Genomic DNA, 19,364 nt, shown 5'->3' with positions numbered 1-19,364 from the left:
GCTGATCTCCTTTTTCAACTTTGGAAATATATTCAATAATATGAAAATGATGCAAATGAAAGAGAGTTGTTGGGAAATTACATGATTAAACTGCTCAACATTTTTTTTTAAAGAGAAATGTTCAAACTGAAATATAGTAAATTGGAAAAAATAAATCCAGTATTGAAAATTTAAATTAGTTTGTGTTTGAATAGGAAGGAAACACTGGAAAGTCTGTTTCTTTAATTTATCAGAGGAAGAATAAATGTATGGCTATTTTAGGATACCAAATAAGGAAAATACCCAATTGCAAAACCTTAAATGAAATTATTCTATGTATATCAACTTAAGAAAGAACCACAAACACAATGAAATCTGACCTTAAGAATATTTTTCTCCCTCTTTTATAAATATTTTTTAGTCCTCACCAGAAGATATTTTAAATTGATTTTTAGAGAGAGGAAGCAAGAGAAATATTAATGTGAGAGAGAGACATTGGTTGGTGGCCTTCTGTATTACCCCGAATGGAGATCAGACACATAGCCCAGGTATGTGCCCAGACTGGTAGTCAAACCTGAAACATTTTGGTGTATGGGCCAATATTCCAATCAACTGAGCTACCTCATCAGGGTTGAGTAATTTTCAAGTCATACTGTTAACCTCAGGTGACAAGGTGACACCAGTTCAAAAAATATACAAGTAACTAAAATGTTTTCAAAAGTTTCTATGAATATAAAGATCATATGGGAGAATCCAAAATGGTGGCCGGCAGGAAATCTGTGAGGAAGAGAATGTGAGTGAGTGAGGGAGCAGAAGGGGTGTGTGTGTGTGTGTGTGTGTGTGTGTGTGTGTATGTGTGTAACAGTTATATTCTGCAGGACTATTGGGAGCTGGCGAACTAGGCTCCCTTAGCAAGTAGTCTCTAATACCACTGCAGTCTCTCCTGGGAAAGCTGGCTCTGCTGCAGAAACCATGCCATCTTTTTTTTTTTTTCTTAATACATTTTATTGGATTTTTTTTTTTTTTCAGAGAGGAAGTGAGAGGGATAGAAAGCTAGAAACATCAATGAGAGAGAAACATCCACCAGCTGCCTCCTGCACTCCCCTCCCCCCACTGGGTACGTGCCCACAACCAAGGTACATGCCCTTGACCGGAATTGAACCTGGGACCTTCCAGTTCACAGGCTGACTCTCTATCCACTGAGCCAAACCGGTTTCGGCAAAACCATGCCATCTTGAAGGGGAAAGCAGCTGTGGCCAGGAGCCCAGCCTCACCTCCACATGGGGAGATCTCAGACACCACCCAAGACCCCATAGCCACCACACCAGTCTATTAGTAGTTCAACTAGTTTCACTCACCAATGCTGCCTCAGCTGTGAACCCATAAATGCTGGAACTCCAACCTCTGCAGCCACAGGCTTCTAAAAAGTCCATCCAGGAGGAGACAAAATGGCCACCAAATAGGCAGATGGGTCCTGTGTCTTCTCACAGAGCAAATAGAAGGAACAGCTGAATCAAATATTATCCACCCAGAACTGGTGAGTTAAACATAGCTTTTGAGAATTCCACAGCCTGAAAGGACAGAAGACACTGGATAAAGATACAACTGGGGATGTGGGCAGGAGAGAGACACATATGCAACTGGGACTAGAGGATCAGGAGGAACCTGTGCTGAACAAGTCCACTTCCCTTGGGGACACATATAATACGTGACTGTGGAAGGGGATCCACAGGGCTGCTTTCAGAGCGGGACTCTAAATTAAGGTGACCAGACGTCTCCCTTTTGGCGGGACAGTCCCGATTTTTAACAATTTGTCCCGCATCCCGCGGCGTTTTAAAAAAGTCCAAAAGATTTAAAAGAATCTTTCTGAAAATTGGGACTTTTTTAAAACACCACAGGATGCGGGACGAATTGTTAAAAATAGGACTGTCCTGCCAAAAGCAGTATGCCTGGTCACCTTACTCTAAATCTAAGCCCACAGCCCTGGGAGGCTGCATCCAGAAAGGCAGCCTGAATATCTGTACTGGCCTCACCATGCCTGGGGGAGAGAGAAGCACAGTGGTGTGATTGCTCTGTCTTTATATTTTCCTTGCTTTTACTATCTAAACCCAGTACATAAAATATTTAAACTACAAACACTCACTGAATCTGCAATTCAGGGGAGATGGTTTTATGGAAGCTGGAGAGTGGAATAGAGAGAGGCAACAGGAAGCCAGCTCTGGAACAGTGCAATCCCTCCAACCTTGAACATCTCCTGGCAGCATAGCTGCACCCAGCCTTTAACTTTGCAAGGAAACAAGGATTCTGAATACTGGCTGGAGGGGCCATTTGGTCCCAGAAACTAAAACAGCAATACCACCACTTAGAGACCGAGTCAGAAACAGGTGCTTATGTAAATATGATTGAAAACAGCAGACAAACAAAGGTAGCAGATTGATCCTACCTGCCTGAAACCAAGACTGTGGGGACAGACACAGGGAACAGTACATTGCTGAAAACTTCATCACAATGCTGACTAACAGGAAACTGAGATGTGGCAGACAGAACAGTAAAGTGGGGTCTTAAACCAGCCCCCATGGAACATTAAAACTCAGCTGAAGCAAATGACAATTCACTACCCCAATTTTTTTAAAAAAAAGTTAATTAAGAAATTATTTTTCTTTCATTATTATTATTATTATTACTATTTTTAACCTTTTACTTATTTTTTTGGTTTAATGTTCTACATTCTATTTTTATTTGTTATGATTATTTTACTTTATCTCATTTTTTTTTCTTTTTGCCAACCTTTTCTTCATCACTTCTCCATTTTTCATCCCATTTCTCTTCTCCTCCTGCTTTAATTTTCATCTCTCATTTCTTTTTACTTCTTGTTAAAAATTGATCTTCTTTATCTGGTTTATTGACACCACATTACTATAGTAGTCTCTGTTGGCTTACTCATATATCTAATTTCTTCTTCCCTTCTCCAAGTCCACAAACCCTTTTATTTTATCTTTCTTTGCTAGCAAATTTGTTGTTGTCTGTTTGTTTATTTATTTGTTTGTTTTTATTTTATGGTTTTGTTTTTAATCTCACTAGCTCTCTTCTACTAATAGATTAACTAGTTTCACTCACCAAACTCAACCCTATTTGATCTTTATTCTTTTTCAAAAAAGTATATGAATATATCTATATCTATATCTATATCTATATCTATATCTATATCTATATCTATATCTATATCTATATCTATCTATCTATAGAGAGAGAGAGAGAGAAAGAGAAAGAGAGAGAGAGAGAGAAAGAGAGAAAGAGAGAGAAAGAGAGAGAGAGAGAGAGAGAGAGAGAGAGAGAGAGAGAGAGAGATTAAAGAAAGGGGAATATATATATTTATCTTTTTGTTATTGTTGTTTTTTACTTTTCTTCTTATACACCCAGTCTTCTTTCTACCTCTTTTATACTGAGTTGTGACCATTCCCAAGATTCATTCAATTTCTTTACCTTAGCTTCTGGAAATAAGCTCTGTCTCTTCAGATTCAGTCCCCACCCCCTTTAATTCTGAATGTTTCTTGTTAAAAATTTTTGGTTTATTTGTTGGTTTTGTGGAAATTTCCACCCATACATGTATATTTTTCCCTTCTTTATCTTTTTTCTTTTACCTTTTTTCCTTTTCTCAATATCATTTTATGCTCTTTTCTCTCTTCTAATTCTCATTTCTCAAGAGATCAACTTTATTTAGGGTTATCTGTTTCACAAATACATTCATATTTTGATCCCTCTGTGTTGTGTCACATCAAATTGTGATTTTTGCCTTTTGGTAAACATGGTAGAGAGTGAGCCACATAACCTAACACCATGAGAGGAGCAAAAATGGGGAAACAAAGAAGCAGCCCACATACAAAGGAAATGGAAGAATCACCAAGAAAGTAAGTAAACAAAATCAAGAAAGAATTTAGTGTAATGATTATAAATATGCTGAAAAGAATGGAAGACAAAATCAACAATATGTGTAAGAATCAAGAATAAATGAAGAATAACCAAGAATAAATGAAGAATGACATAGATGCAATCAAGAATATAATAGAAAGCATCAACAGTAGACTAGAAGAAGCCAAGGACCACATTAGCAAGCTATAAAAAACAGTAGGAATAAACAGTAAAGCAGAGCAGCAACTAGAAAAAAATAAAATAAAATAAACAAACAAACAAAACAAAAAACTTAAAAAGTTAGAGGAAAGCCTAAGAAAGCTTAGGGACAATACAAAATTAAAATTTAAAGAAAAATACACATAATAGGTGTACAAAGAAGAGAGGAAGCTTAGGAAGGGATAGAAAAGCTGTTTGAAGAAATATGACAGAAAATTTCCCTGATGTTGGAAAGAAAATACTCACATAAGACCAAGAAGCTCACAAATTCCCAAACAAGATGAACCCAAAAAGACTGACACCAAAACACATCATAATAAAATTGGCAAATACAAACAATAAAGTAAGGATCTTAAAGACTGCCAGAGAGAGACATAAAATTACCTATAAGGGATCTCCCATTAAATTATAAACTGATTTCTCAACAGAAACACATCCGACCAGAAGGGAATGTAATGAACTACACAATTTTTTGCAAAACAAGGCACTGAATCCAAGAATACTATACCCAGCAAAGCTATCATTCAAAATTGAAAGTAATATCAGAAGCTTCACAGACAAAAATGGGCTAAAAGACTTTATTACCACCACACCAGCAATGCAAGAAATGCTAAAGGGACTGCTGTAAAAAGAATAAATAGGAAGGGAAGGAGGAACACAGGCACAAATAATAAAAATGGCAACAAACAAGTACGTATCAAAAATAAATATAAACATAAATAAATTAAATGCTCCAATCCAAACAGAGAGGATAGCTGAATGGATAAGAAAACATAATCCATATATCTGCTATCTACAAGAGACCCACCTCAGAAAAAAGAACTCACACAGACCGATAGTGAATTGATAGAAAGAAAAAAGAATTCAAGCAAATAGAAATTTAAAAAAGCTGGGATAGAAATACCTATATCTAATGAATTAGACCTAAAAGTGAAGACCATAACAAGATATAAGAAAGGCCACTTCATAATACTAAAGGGAGCCATTCAACAAGAGGATATAACTCTGGTAAACATATATGCACAAATTTAGGAGCACTTAAATCCATAAAATAACTTCTGGAAGATATCAAGGGAGAGATCAACAGCAACACAGACATAGTAGGGGACTTTAATACCCTATTGACACCACTTAATAAATCAACTAAACAAAAATCAGCAAAGAAACATAATTCTAAATGACTCACTAGATCAGATAAACTTAACTGACATCCTCAGAACATTTCACCCCAAAGTCACAGAATATGCTAGTACCTTGTTCGGCAAACTGCAGCTTGCGAACCACATCTTTCTCTTTAGCCCCTTAAGTGTGGCTCTTCCACAAAATACCATGGCCTGGGAGAGTCTATTTTGAAGAAGTGGCATTAGAAGAAGTTTAAGTTTAAAAAATTTGGCTCTCACTGAGACCAGTTTGGCTCAGTGGATAGAGCGTCGGTCTGCGGACTGGAAGTTCCCAGGTTCGATTCCGGTCAAGGGCATGTATCTTGGTTGAGGGCACATCCCCAGTAGGGGCTGTTCAAGAGGCAGCTGATTGATGATTCTTTCTCATCAATGTTTCTAACTTTCTATCCCTCTCTCTTCCTCTCTGTAAAAAATCAATAAAATATATATATTTTTTTAATTTGGCTCTCAAAAGAAATTTTAATAGTTGTACTGTTGATATTTGGCTCTGTTGACTAATGAGTTTCCAGAACACTGTACTAGTACATTATTCTCAACTGCCCATGGAACATTTTCAAAGATAGACCACATATTAAGACAGAAGCCAAGTCTCTTCAAATTCAAAATGATGGAAATCATAACAAACATCTTCTCAGATTATAGTAGCACAAAATTAGAAATCAACTACAATAAAACAAATAAAAAATGAAACACTTGGAGGCTAAATAGCATGCTATTAAACAATGATTGGGTTATCAATAAGATGAAAGAAGAAATAAAAAGCATCCTGGTAACAAATTACAATAAAAACACAACAATTCAAAATCTATGGGTCACAGTGAAAGCAGTCCTGAGACGTTTATAAATCTATAGGTCTACTTCAAAAAAACAAGAAAAAAATAGTAATACATTATATAATCCTACAACACAAAGAATTAGAAAGAGAGCAACATGAATAATCCAAAATTAACAGAGAGAAGGAAATAATGATGCTCTAAGCAAAAATAAATGATATAGGGACTGAAAAAAAAAATACAAAAGACCAATGAAACCAAGAGCTAGTTCTTTGAAAGGATAAATAAGATTGATGAACCTCTAGGCAGGCTCACCAAGAAGCAAAATGAGAGGACACAAATAAAGAAAATCAGAAATGAAAGAGGTGATGTAACAACCAACCCCACAGAAATACAATAAAAAATACTATGAACAATTATATTCTAACAACCTAAATGAAATTTTTATATCTTTAGAAAAATACAAGCTTCCAAAATTCAATCAGGAAGAAAAAAAAAAAAGCTTGAATAGGCCAATAACTATCAGAGAAATTGAAGTAGTAATCAAAAATCTTCTAGCAAACAAAAGCCCTGGTCCAGATAGCCTTATAGGAGAGTTCTACCAAGCATTCAAAGAAGAACTAAAATCTATTCTTATTAGACAATTTCAAAAAAATTGTATAGGAAGGCACACTTTCAAGCTCTTTCTATGAATTCAGCATTACCTGAATTCCAAAATCAGATAAAGACATAATTAAAAAAGGAGAAATACTGGCCCATATTCTTAATAAAAATAGATAGCTAAAATCCTCAACAAAATTCTAGCAAATAGGTTCCAGTATTACATTAGAAAGTTAATACACTGGGATTTATTTCAGGGATGCTAGGTTGGTATAATATCCACAAATCAATAAATGTGTTATATCTCATAAAGAAATTGAGAGACAAAAATCACATAATCATATCAATTGATGCAGAAAAAGCATTTGACAAAATCCAACACGCTTTCTTGATTAAAACTCACAGCAAAGTAGGAATAGAAGGAACATACCTCAACATATTAAAAGTCTTATATGACAAATCTACAGCCAACATCATACTCAGTGGGAAAACTAAATTCATTTCCCTTAACAACAGAAACAAGACAGGTATGCCCACTTTCAACATTCTTGTTCAACAGTATTGGAAGTGCTAGCCATAGGAATCAAACAAGAAAAAGAAATATTAATAAAAGGCATCCAAATTGGAAAAGAACAAGTAAAACTATCATTAGTCACAAATGACATTATATTGTACATAGAAATCCTTAAGACTCCATAAAAAACGATTCAACTTAATAAATGAATCTGGTAATGTAGCAGGCTACAAAATTAACACCCAGAAATCTACAGCTTTTTTATACACCACTAATATACTCACAGAAAGACAAACTAAAAAAAAAACAAACAAAAAAGTCCCTTTTACCATTGCACGATAAAAATTAAGATACATAGGAAGTATCTTTAACTAAGGAGGTAAAAGACCTATACTCAGAAAACTAAAATACATGGGGAGAGAGAGAGAGAGAGAGAGAGAGAGAGAGAGAGAGAGAGAGAGAGAGAGAGAGAGAGAGAGAGAGAGAGAGAGAGAGAGAGAGAGAGAGAGAGACATAAACAAATGGAAGAACATACTGGAGGATTGGTAGAATCAACATCATTAAAATGTTCATACTACCTAAAGTAATTTATAGATTCAATGCAATTCCCATTAAAATACCAATGGCATATTTCACAGACAAATTCCTCAAATATTCATCTGGAATAATAAATAAATAAAAATCCTTGAATAGCCACAGTGATCCTGGAAAAAACAAATCTGGAGGGATCACAATAGCAGATATCAAGCTATCTTGCCAATCCACAGTTCTCAAAACTGCTTGGCACTGGAACAAGAACAGACATATATATCAATGGAACAGAACGGAGAACTCAGAAATTGACCCATGCCATTATGCTCAATTAATATTTGACAAAGGAGGCAAAAGCATACAATAGAGTCAAGATAGTCTCTTCAATAAATACTGCTGGGAAATTTGGTCAGATACATAAAAAAAAGAAACTAGATCATCAACTTACACCATATTAAAAAATAAACTCAAAATGGTTAAAGAACTTAAATGTAATTTGGGAAACCATGAAATTCTTAGAAACCTCCATAGGTAGCAAAATAGCAGACATATGTCATAGCAATATTTTTACCGATATAGGTCCTAGTGCAGTGGAAACTAAGGAAAAAATAAACAAATGGGACTACATCAAAATAAAAAGCTTCAGCACATCAAAAGAAACCATCAACAAAATGACAAGAAAGCCCATTTCATGGGAGAATATATTTGCCAATGCTATCTCAGATAAGGGTTTGTTTAATCTCTAAACTGTACAGGTAAGTCATGAAACTTAACCAAAGGAAGATAAGCAATCCAATCCAAAAAATGGGCAAAGATTCTAAATAGACACTTTTCAAAAGAGGACATACAGAAGGCCAAGAGACATCTGAGAAGGTGCTCAAAGTCACTAATCACCCTAGAGGTGCAAAATCAAAAGGACAATGAGGTACCATCTCATACCTGTCAGAATAGCTATCATCAACAAACCAATAAAGTACAAATGCTGAAGAGGATATAAAAAAAAAATGAACCCTTGTGCATTGCTGGTGGGAATGCAGACTGGTGCAGGCATCAAGGAAAAAAAGAGTAAAGTTTCCTCAAAAAGTTAAAAATGGAACTCCCATTTGACCCAGTAATTCCACTCATAGGAATATATCCCAAGAAACCAGAAACATCAGAAAGGATATATGCAACCATATGTTCATAGCAGCACAATTTATAATAGCTAAGATTTGGAAACAGCCAAAGTGCCCTACACTAAATGAGTAGAAAAAAAAAAAAAAAAAAAAAACAAGGAAAAAAACAAAACAAAAACCTGTGGTGTATTTACACCAAGGAATACTATCTCTATATATAAAACCTTTAATGAAAATTGACCAAATGGTAGAACAACCAAGCAAACAAACAATTGCTATGATGTGAGCTGACCGACAGGGGATACACATGGAACATGGTGGGCATCAGCCACAGTGGAATGGTGGAGCAGGTGAGCAGGGGCACAAGAGCAAATCAAGGCACAGGTCACTGTGATTGGGGAGAGCCTCCCATGTTGGCTGAAAATTCTTTGCTCCTGAGCTCCACAGTCCTGCCTTGCAATCTCACCTGCTGCAGGTGCCAGCCTCGCTTGCTCCCTCTGCTGGTGCCTGGATCTGATCCTGATTGCTCTCTGCTGTCAGCAGGTAGAAGTGCTGGCTGGCAGCCCTGACCTCCCCTCAGGGCTTCTCAACCTCCCTCTGTTGCAGATGGGTGAACTGGGCCAGCAGCCACCACTTACACCTGCTGTTGGCCATGGCCCCCTTGCACCCACTGCCAGTGCTGGAGCCACCAGTCATATCCACTTCTGGCATCAGCCCCACTCGCACCAGCAGCTGCAGCCAGAGCCGCCACTCACACCTGCTGACTGTGCGGACACTGCCCACACTGCTGCTGGTGCAGGTCCTAATTGCTCTGCACCAATAGTAGGTGCAATGGGGGTGGGCACCATCAGTGCATGGGAGCCACAGTGGCAGGAGCAGGGCTGTCAGCAGTGAGGAGACCAGGGGCTGTGGTGGGAGTGGCCAACCAGGGCATGGAGGATGAGTCAAGACCTGCCCCTGTGCACACAACAGCTTCACGGACCACAGTTCCTTTCAAAGTGCATGGATTCGTGCACAGGGCCCCTAGAGCAGGTATAAAAAAGAAGGACATCTTACCCTTTGAGACTGCATGGTGGTACCTGGAGAGCATTATGCTAAGTGAAATAAGCCAATCATAGAAAGACAAATATCACATGATTTTACTCATATGTGGAATCTAATGAACAAAATAAACTGATGATCAAAAATAGATCCAGAGACAAGGTAACGCTGAACGGACCATCCAATCTCAGAGAGAAAGCGGGGCAAGGTTGAGAGATCAACCAAAGAAATTGCATGCATGCATATTAGCATAAACAATGGGCATGGACACTGGGGCAGTGGGAGCTTGTCCTGGGGGTGGAAGTGGTGGGGTGGGGGGTCAAACAGTGAAAAATGAGACATATGTAACACTTTAAACAATAAAAAAGAACATATGAATCTTTTTTTCACCTCCATGACCCCAATATTTTTTCATTACTTTCTTTATAAATTAGGCATAGAAATGTATTTCACAACTCTAATGAGTATAGCATTTATTATGATCTTCCCCTGTACACAAAAAGTGTAAAAGGTAAGTCTCTCCTTTGCAGCTTTACATTTTATTTAGGGAGATAAGGTCTATAGATAAGTAAATTTAAAAAAATGTTTTTTAACCTTCAGAGTAACTCATGCAATTTGCCAATGCAAATTAAATGACTAAGTATTTACAGCAATAGGTTCAAAACTTTTTTACAAAGCACACACACAAAATGATGATGTTTATGGCACATTAAGACAGAGAGGCAAGAAATGTAGCTGGATCAGCCTAAACACTCTTGCCATACCAGCTTCTATTTAGATTTTAGATGCCAAGGAGAATAATTGATAAGCGCACCTGCAGTCAGTTCATGTGTGGTGAGGAGGGGGACAGGAAGGAATTGATAGAAAGAGCCTTCTTGGATTTGTTGACTTCTGAGTCTTATTTTAGACATATGTCAATTCATAGATTAAAATAATAATAATAGAAGAATCCATGGAAAGAGGATGTGGAGGAGATAAGAATAATATTAAGAAAACAGACAGCTTTGAGGTTTTTAAGGTGCTTGTGAAAATGTGGTGAGAAATATCAACACTAATATGATTTTTATGGGACTCACAATAACAAAATGAGGAGAAATCATCATTAGAATATTTTAAAAAGACCTGACAGTTTTGTGAAATAGTTTCTGTCTTTTGAGCTGTTACAGCACAGATTTTTCCTACTATAAAAATCAATAAATTTGTCCACGAGCTGGCTAAAAATTATAACCAGTTCTGTACTAAGCAGGTTATTAAATGAGCTGCACTGTGTCCCATCATAGGCAGAGTTCTGAGCCAGAATGGCATGTTCATAGCAGCACCTTGACTATCATCTTGACTGAAGCTCATTCACTTTGAAGCATCAGACACATTAAAGTAAATGCTACTTAATTCAATAACATTAAACATTACTATCTCTTAAAATAAAAATAAAGCTATTAAAATAAATAATTAATTTTATAAATTAAATAGAGTGATTTCCCAATAAAGCCTTTGTACTTCCTGAAAAAAAAAATCTTTATTTGCTGTCTCAAACATGCTTGTTCTATTTACCACCATAATAATAAAAGCATAATATGCTAATCAGACAGGACATCCTTCTGGACAACCTTCTGTTTGAAGCTGAGGCTACAAGGCGAGCCTGGGTCCTGGGTGGCAGAGGGAAGCCAGCGGTGGCAGCCAGGGGAAGGAAGGCCTCCTCTTGCATGGATTTTGTGCATGGGCTTCTAATTTACTAAAGAGCAGAGCATATTCTTGATTTGACTCACTTTCTTTGCTTTGTTTTTATGTTTTCATGATTCACTCACTGTCTTTGGAATCCTTAATATTTTTCCCACATATGCACTAACAAGCACATACACAATTGAAATAGAACAGTGAGAGTGTTCCTTGGAATTTCTTACTATATTTTGCAAGACCAAACACATAATTATCTGGTTAAAAGAAGGCTCACAGGCTTACTCTTCTTTTTCAAACTAGCCATTAAATCTTAAACTCTTTATGTAAACTCTTGGAAAATGTTTACAAATTCTGTTTATTTTTTTTTTACTTCATATATCTCATGAGAAGAAATGGGAAATTCTGTTAAGCTTTGTTATTATGTCACCTGGAATATTAAGTGATAATGGATACTTATAAAACACTAGAGGCCCAGTGCATGAACTCATGCACCAGTGGAGTCCCTTGGCCTGACCAGCGGGAACAGGTCGAAAACAGCTCTCTGACATCCCCTGAGGGGTTCCAGATTGCAAGAGGGCACAGGCCAAACCGAGGGACCCCGACTAGTGCAAGAATGGGTGGGAAGGGACATGGAAGGTTGGCCAGCCAGGGAGGGACAAAGTGAGGGTTCCAGGATAAGTCAGCCCATCTTGCTCAGTCCTGATCAGCAAGACCCCAGAAGCAAACTAACCTACCAGTCCGAGCATCTGCCCCTTGGTAGTCAGTGCACATCATAGCGAGTGATAGAGTGGCCTTAGCATATCATTAGCATAGTATGCTTTGATTGGTTGAATGAATGACCGGACACTTAGCAAATTAGGCTTTTATTATATGGGATTACTAAGATTGATGATATGTTATATTATGCTTTACTATAAAAACTAAAAACATTTGTGAAAATTAATTAATTTATATCCTACATAAATAGAAAATATGTAAAGTTTTTAAGAAACAGCGATTAAAATTATGGAATATAAAAAGGCTTTAAATTTTAAAACATATGGACATACATCTAATTGATAAACATGATTTTGGATAATTATTAGCATCATTGAGTAGTATATTTTAGATATAGAAATATATATTAATTAATTTTATGTTGCATGAAGGTTATTACAAATAAAAATTTCAATACCCTTGTGAAAAATAGCTTTCCCTTGATCCTTTATTTAAAGTATGACCTATACTTTAAAAAACCTTGAAAATTACAACCTTCAAAAAGGTCTATGTCTGGCATGCAGATTTTATGTGCCCCATTTTCTTTTTTACTGTTCTTCGGACTCTTTAGTCACAAAAAATGATCTGTCATGTAAGCTAAAATAAGTTCAAGTTTTGACAAGATCATAATTAGGTACTGTTTATTTTATTTTCCCAATTAACTTTATATCCAGAGATCAGGTCACAAGCTTCAATACCAGTTTCCATTCACAAATACGACTTGTAAATGAAAAGTGATAAAATAAAATGACAGCAGCATACAAATATAGTTTATATTGTTAGAAACCAATTGGGGTTATTTGTATACCAAAACATCTGGGTAAAACAGCCCAATGTTAAAGTACTAACAGCATGAGGGGAAAGGTGATTACGTCCTGTGTTCCTTTATAGAATTAATCGTTGTTCCAAGTTGAAACTTTGCAATGTAGTGTGAAAAATGCTGACACAATCAATAATTCCCTCTTGGAAAAAAAAAAAAGAAAAGGTTCAAAGATTCAATGTGAATAACATTATCCTATTTTCTCAAAAGCCCTTTCCTGCATGGAGTGATGTGGCTTCAGACAAGGATTCCAACTGAGTTGTGGCATAAAAAAAGATTACAAGGACTCAGCAGATCAGCAGGAAGCACAAAAAGAAAGCATCCTTTCTTGCAACTAGCTTGATTAAACCTAATGATCTAAGATAAAATTAAGATAACTAATGTATTATCAATATCTCCTGAGACTTAGCTTATCTATTTGCTCAGAGTGAACAAATATCTGTTACATTTTCTGAAAAGGTCTGTTTCAATTTTTCCTAGATTTAAGATTCTTTATTCTTGATTGGTCCCTAGCATCAATCACATAAACAGGATTTCAGTGGAAATCCTTTGTAACTCCATTTGCAATTCCTCCAGGCTTGACAAAACCTAAGAGAGCTAAACTTTTTTCTCATTTTCTTAAAACTGCCTAACAAATTTTTTTTAAAATCTGTGAATATGCTAACTTTTGAGGTGTTTTTTTAATGAGAAAATATTTCTCTCTGCTTAACGTTTTAATAAAATTATTTTTAAAAATATTTTTAATCTTTATTGTTAAAAGTATTACATATGTCTCCTTTTTTCTCCCATTGACCTCCTCCAGTCTGCACTCACCTTCCACCCCAGACCTTCACCACCCTGTTGTCAGTGTCCATGGGTTATGCATATCTGCATACAAGTTCTTTGGTTGACTATTCCCACCCATCTAACCTCCCCAGCCTTCCCTCTGAGATTCCACACTGTCCCCTGGTTCCATGTCTCTGGATCCCTATGTACATCACTTTATTTTGTTCATTAGATTCCAAATGTGAGATCATGTGATACTTGTCTTTCACTGATTGAGTTATTTCACTTAGCATGGTACTCTCCAGATCCCTCCATGCTGTCACAAAGGGTAAAATATTCTTCTTTTTTTACTATTGTATAGTATTCAATGGTATAAATGCACCACAGGAAGAAAAAAGGGGATAGATAGAAATAACAATGATGAGAAAGAATATTTGATTTGCTGCCTCCTGAAAGCCCCTTGGTGAGATAGAGTTTGCAACTTGGGCATGTGCCCTTGACCAGAATTGAACTTGGGAATCTTCAGCCTGCAGGCCAGTGCTCTATCCATTGAGCCAAACCAGCTAGGGCTACCACAGCTTGTTTTAATCCATTTATCTACTGTTAGGCCCTTGGACTGTTTCTAGATATTAGCTATTGTAAAGTGTGCTGCTATGAATATGGGGGATGCATGTATTCATTCTGGTTGGTGTTTGGGTTTTTTTATGATATATTCTTAGAAGTGGAATAACTGGGTCAAATGGCAGTTCCATATTTAAGTTTTTGAAGATACTCCATACTATTTTCCATAATAGCTGCACCAGTCTGCATTTCTACCAGCAGTGTACTGGGGTTCCCTTTTCTACACATCCTAGCCAGCACTTGTCATTTGTTAATTTTTTGATGGTAGCCATTCTGACAGGTGGGAGGTGAAACCTCCTTGTGGTTTTCATTTGCATCTCTCTGATGATCAGTGACTTTGGTCATTTATTCAAATGTCTCTTGGCCATCTGTATGTCCACTTTGGAGAAGGGCCTGTTTAGGTCCTTTGCCCATTTTTTAATTGGATTGTTTCTCTTCTTTTTGTTAGGTTGTTTGAGTTCCTCATATATTTTGGAGGTTAATCCTTTATCGGATGCATAATTGCAAAATACGTTCTCCCATACAGTGGGCTCCTTTTTCATTTTGTTAATGGTGTTTTTTTTTTTTTTTCTTCCTGTGCAGAGTTTTTAATTTTGATGTAGTACTATTTGTTTATTTTCTCCTTAGTTTGCTTTGCCCTAGGAAATATATCAGTAAACATATTGCTATGAGAGATGTCTGTGATTTTGCTGCCTATGGTTTCTTCTAGGATTTTTATTATTTCCTGAGTTACATTCAAGTCTTTTAGCCATTTTGAGTTTATTCTTGCATATGGTATAAATTGGTAGTCTAGTTTCTTTTCTTTTTCTTTCTTTTTTTTTTTTTTTTTTTTTTTGCTTGTATCAATCCAATTTTCCCAACACCATTTATTGAAGATACTGTTCTTGTTTGTTTGTTTGCTTTTGTTTTGTTTTCAAACCCCCCACCTAGCACTGTTCTCAGAGAGAGTCACCCCAGCTGCCACAGCTAGGTGCTTAGCTCCAGAATATAGAGGCCTTGGGCTGTTGAAGAGACTGTCTTGAGTCCATTGTATGCTCTTGCCTCATTTGTCAAATATTAATTTGACATTATTAAATTATTTGTCAAATATTAATTTTGCATAATTGCATGTGTCAATTTCTGGGGTCTCTGTTCTGTTCCATTGGTCTATATTCCTGTTCTTGTGCTAGTACCAGGCTGTTTTGATTATGGTGGCTTTGTAGTATAAACTGATATCTGATAAAATGTAATTCTTCCAACTTTGTTCTTTTTCAAGATTGCTGCAACTATTCACTGTCTTTTGATTTCATATAAATTTGTTCTAGAACTGTGAGATAAGCTGTTGGTATTTTAATATTGATTGCATTGCATCTGTAGATTGCTTTGAGTAGTATGGACATTTTAACGATGTTAATTTACCCATCCATAAACATATTTTATTAAATATGTTTTTATTTATTTCAGAGAGAGGATGGGAGATGGAGAAAGAGATAGAAACATCAATGATGAGAGATAATCATCGATTAGCTTCCTTCTGCATGCTCTCAACTAGGAATAGAGCCTGCAACCTTGCAACTACCCGGACAGGAATCAGTGTGACCTCTTGGTTCAAGGGTCAATGCTCTATCACTGAGTCTCACTGGCTGGGCAGTAAGTGCTATTTTATCTGATAATATTTAAGAACAGATATGTCCACATAATTTTTTAATCCTTGATTAACTTGAAAAGAAATAGGTGGCTATGTATAAATTGAAAAAATAATATACTTATTAGATACAATTATACTAATACCTTAATGTTTCACATGTATAACCATGGTATGTAGTTCTTACAATTCTACATTGTGATGGAGTTGCTCTCTTCCTTTATATGCTATTACATATTTGAAAATAAATTGGACATGGATTGTAGCAGTTGATTTTGAGCCAAAATATTTTGGCAGCATATACAATCATACTGATAACCCCATTAACCAAACCGTTGGTTTTAATCATTATGAAGATATCACCATGCAAATCCAGCCAACACTTGGAATAAGAGATGATCTATAGCATCCAGGATGAAAAGGAAACTAAATTCTCATCATTGGAAATGACCCAATTATGTTTCACTATAAATAACATCTTTTAGAGCAACACCTGTTAGAAATACAGATATTGTACAGCTTTTTCCAAGATAGTCTTTTCCATTATTTAAAAAAAAAATGATGTCCCCCCTTGGTTGTCAGACCAAATGGTGCTTAGTTGGTATCTAGTGAAACTAGTAAATAAATTAAATTTGGAAGAGTAGACTTCAGAATGCTAACATGAGTTAATGCCATCTTAGCCTAATGCACATGAACTAGCAAACATCGAGGTTTAGTTTAACTGTTCCATCATCAAACTTAAATACCTACAATCTCTACTCAAGAACATATCCAAATCCCATTTGAGAATTATAGGCAGAGGCTCTGTAGCATATATTGATTTCCAAGCGGTCAATTTAGTTTTACACATGATTGACTTCCCTTAAAAAACATATATTAATTCATTGAATTAAACAAAGCATACAACAGATAATGCTGCCCAAGAGGTCTTAAAATAGGTAAATTTTTAGGTAATTATAGCATTGATAAATTATTCTTACTTTATATTTCTGGAACCTAGAATGATGAATATGATACTATTTTTTTGAGAAAACAAATGATTAATATCTGTTTATGTTTCTTCAAATAATGGCAAGCATAATAATGCACACATAAACTATTAATGATATTTGTATATTCAAAGTGATCATTACATATTTAGAAAATAAATTCACATTTCAAAATGAATGTAAATAACATAACTATGAATAAATATATGTGTGCACACAGCTACTATATGATGAGAGTTTACCAGTAAATGAAAGTAGGTGTCATCTTAAAAGGTATACATGATTGTTTTTCTTTGTTAGAGTCAAATTTCAATTTTTTTATTTCAAAAAACAAAAAACAAAACACAAAACCTTATCTCTATTCTGAATTTTTTAAACAAAAAAGGCCAACTTTCAATTTATCTCAGGGAGGATTTGAAACCCTATCCTTTCTGTTTTCAGATTCTTTTGAAATGTATTGAAATGTAAATATGCTTAAATCAATATCATGTCTACATATTAAATCATTTTAGTCAAATTTGCATCTTGAGCTTAATCTGCAACTTGAAATTGAAATTAATTTGTATTATCAGAGGTTCTTCATCAATTTTGTGAAGGGAAAAGAATTTTTTGGGCTGGTTGCAAAGGACATTTAAATATCTTAGAAGGCTCACTAAAATGAACAGTTGAAACAAAACAAATCATTAATCTGATAATTTAACTAACATGTATATTTAGTGTGCCAAATTTTTATTTGACCTGACAATACAAAGATAATAATGTATACAAATACCTCCAGAAATTTATAATCTATAGAAGAGCTTACAATCATCAGCCTACAGACATTTCTTCAGAATTTAGAAGTAAATGACTGCACAGAAGCTTGGTTTCTTTAACAGATGTAGTGTTTCATGAATAGGTACATAGCATTGTTAGAAATAAAGGGATTTACCCTGCATTACATAATTTTATAAGTTGTTCTAAAAAAACAACAACAGATATCTTTGAAAACAAAAAAAAAACATGGAATATCCAAAATATGGTATGTTTTTAGGAACTATTCTAGATATAAACTGATTTTAAAAAAACAAAACACACAACTCTATTTAAAGAAATAACTATTATTTCTAATAAGTATAACTATGGGTTTTATTCAAGAGGTAACCAGAAGTGACTATGTGGTAAACATTTCATGTAAGTGCAAACAAAGAAAACAGCTAAGATTTAGACAGCATTTTCAATTAATAGCTATATTAATATCACTGGATTAATATATTCAGAATATTCAACAATGCTTCTGATTTGGCAGAGATATGTAAATCTAATATGTTTCTAGAATAGCTTTATAATAGCATAAAATCTATGTACATTTAAATATATTTATTTATAGGATATAAAGTACAGCATAGGGAATATAGTCAATAATATTAAATTAACTATTTATGGTATCAGATGGGTACTAGAGTTATCAGGGTAATCACTTTCTAAGGTATATAAATGTCTAATAACTATGTTCCACATCTGATGCTAAATATAAATTGTATGTAAACTGTAACTGAAAAAATAAAAAGATCATATATGTATGTATTTATATGCATGTTATCTACTATTATAACTACATTGATAACATTTGTATCGAAAAATATAACTCCAGTCATATTCCTAATCTATCACATATTTTTTACATTAATAGTCACATTACTGTATGTGAAAAAATTATTAGATGATCTTGAAATTTTGGTAGGTGTTTTTATTTATTTCTTATTTTAGTTTTTCTCAGAAAAGTTTACATAAATCATTTCTGTACAAATTAATACTTAAAAAGAATTTTGTAATAATTTTTGAGAATGTTCCAAGGAGTGGCTGAATTATTGCAATATCAAGAATATCTCCAACAGCAATAAGAACAAACATTATATTTTCATGAGATACCTAAAATGGTGAACCAAGAAACAGCTCTGAAATTTTTCACAGATTCATAACAGTAAATAACATTTAAATGACTTCATGTCCTCAAAAATGTATTTCAATTTTTACTTTATACAAAAACATAAACATAAACAAGGAGGAACAAAAATATAAACAAGGGCATGTGCTGGAGGGGGAGAGGGGGGGAGGGGGGAGAGGTCAATGGGGGAAAAAGGAGACTTATGTAATACTTTTAACAATGAAGAATTTTGAAAAAAAAAGCTACGATAACATTGAAAACTCTTTGTAAATTTAAATAAAAAATTAAATAAAAGCATGTTATAGATTCTATTATAGCATGTA

General features: G+C 35.0%; 1 pseudogene; it reads right to left on the bottom strand.

Annotated features, from left to right (window-relative positions):
• Positions 1-19,364, bottom strand: part of LOC118722987 — a 54,811-nt pseudogene that overhangs the window by 34,885 nt on the left and 562 nt on the right.

Source organism: Pipistrellus kuhlii, unplaced genomic scaffold, assembly GCF_014108245.1.
Source record: "Pipistrellus kuhlii isolate mPipKuh1 unplaced genomic scaffold, mPipKuh1.p scaffold_m20_p_2, whole genome shotgun sequence".
Classification (NCBI taxonomy): Eukaryota; Metazoa; Chordata; class Mammalia; order Chiroptera; family Vespertilionidae; genus Pipistrellus; species Pipistrellus kuhlii.
This window is presented reverse-complemented; position numbering and strand designations above follow the sequence as displayed.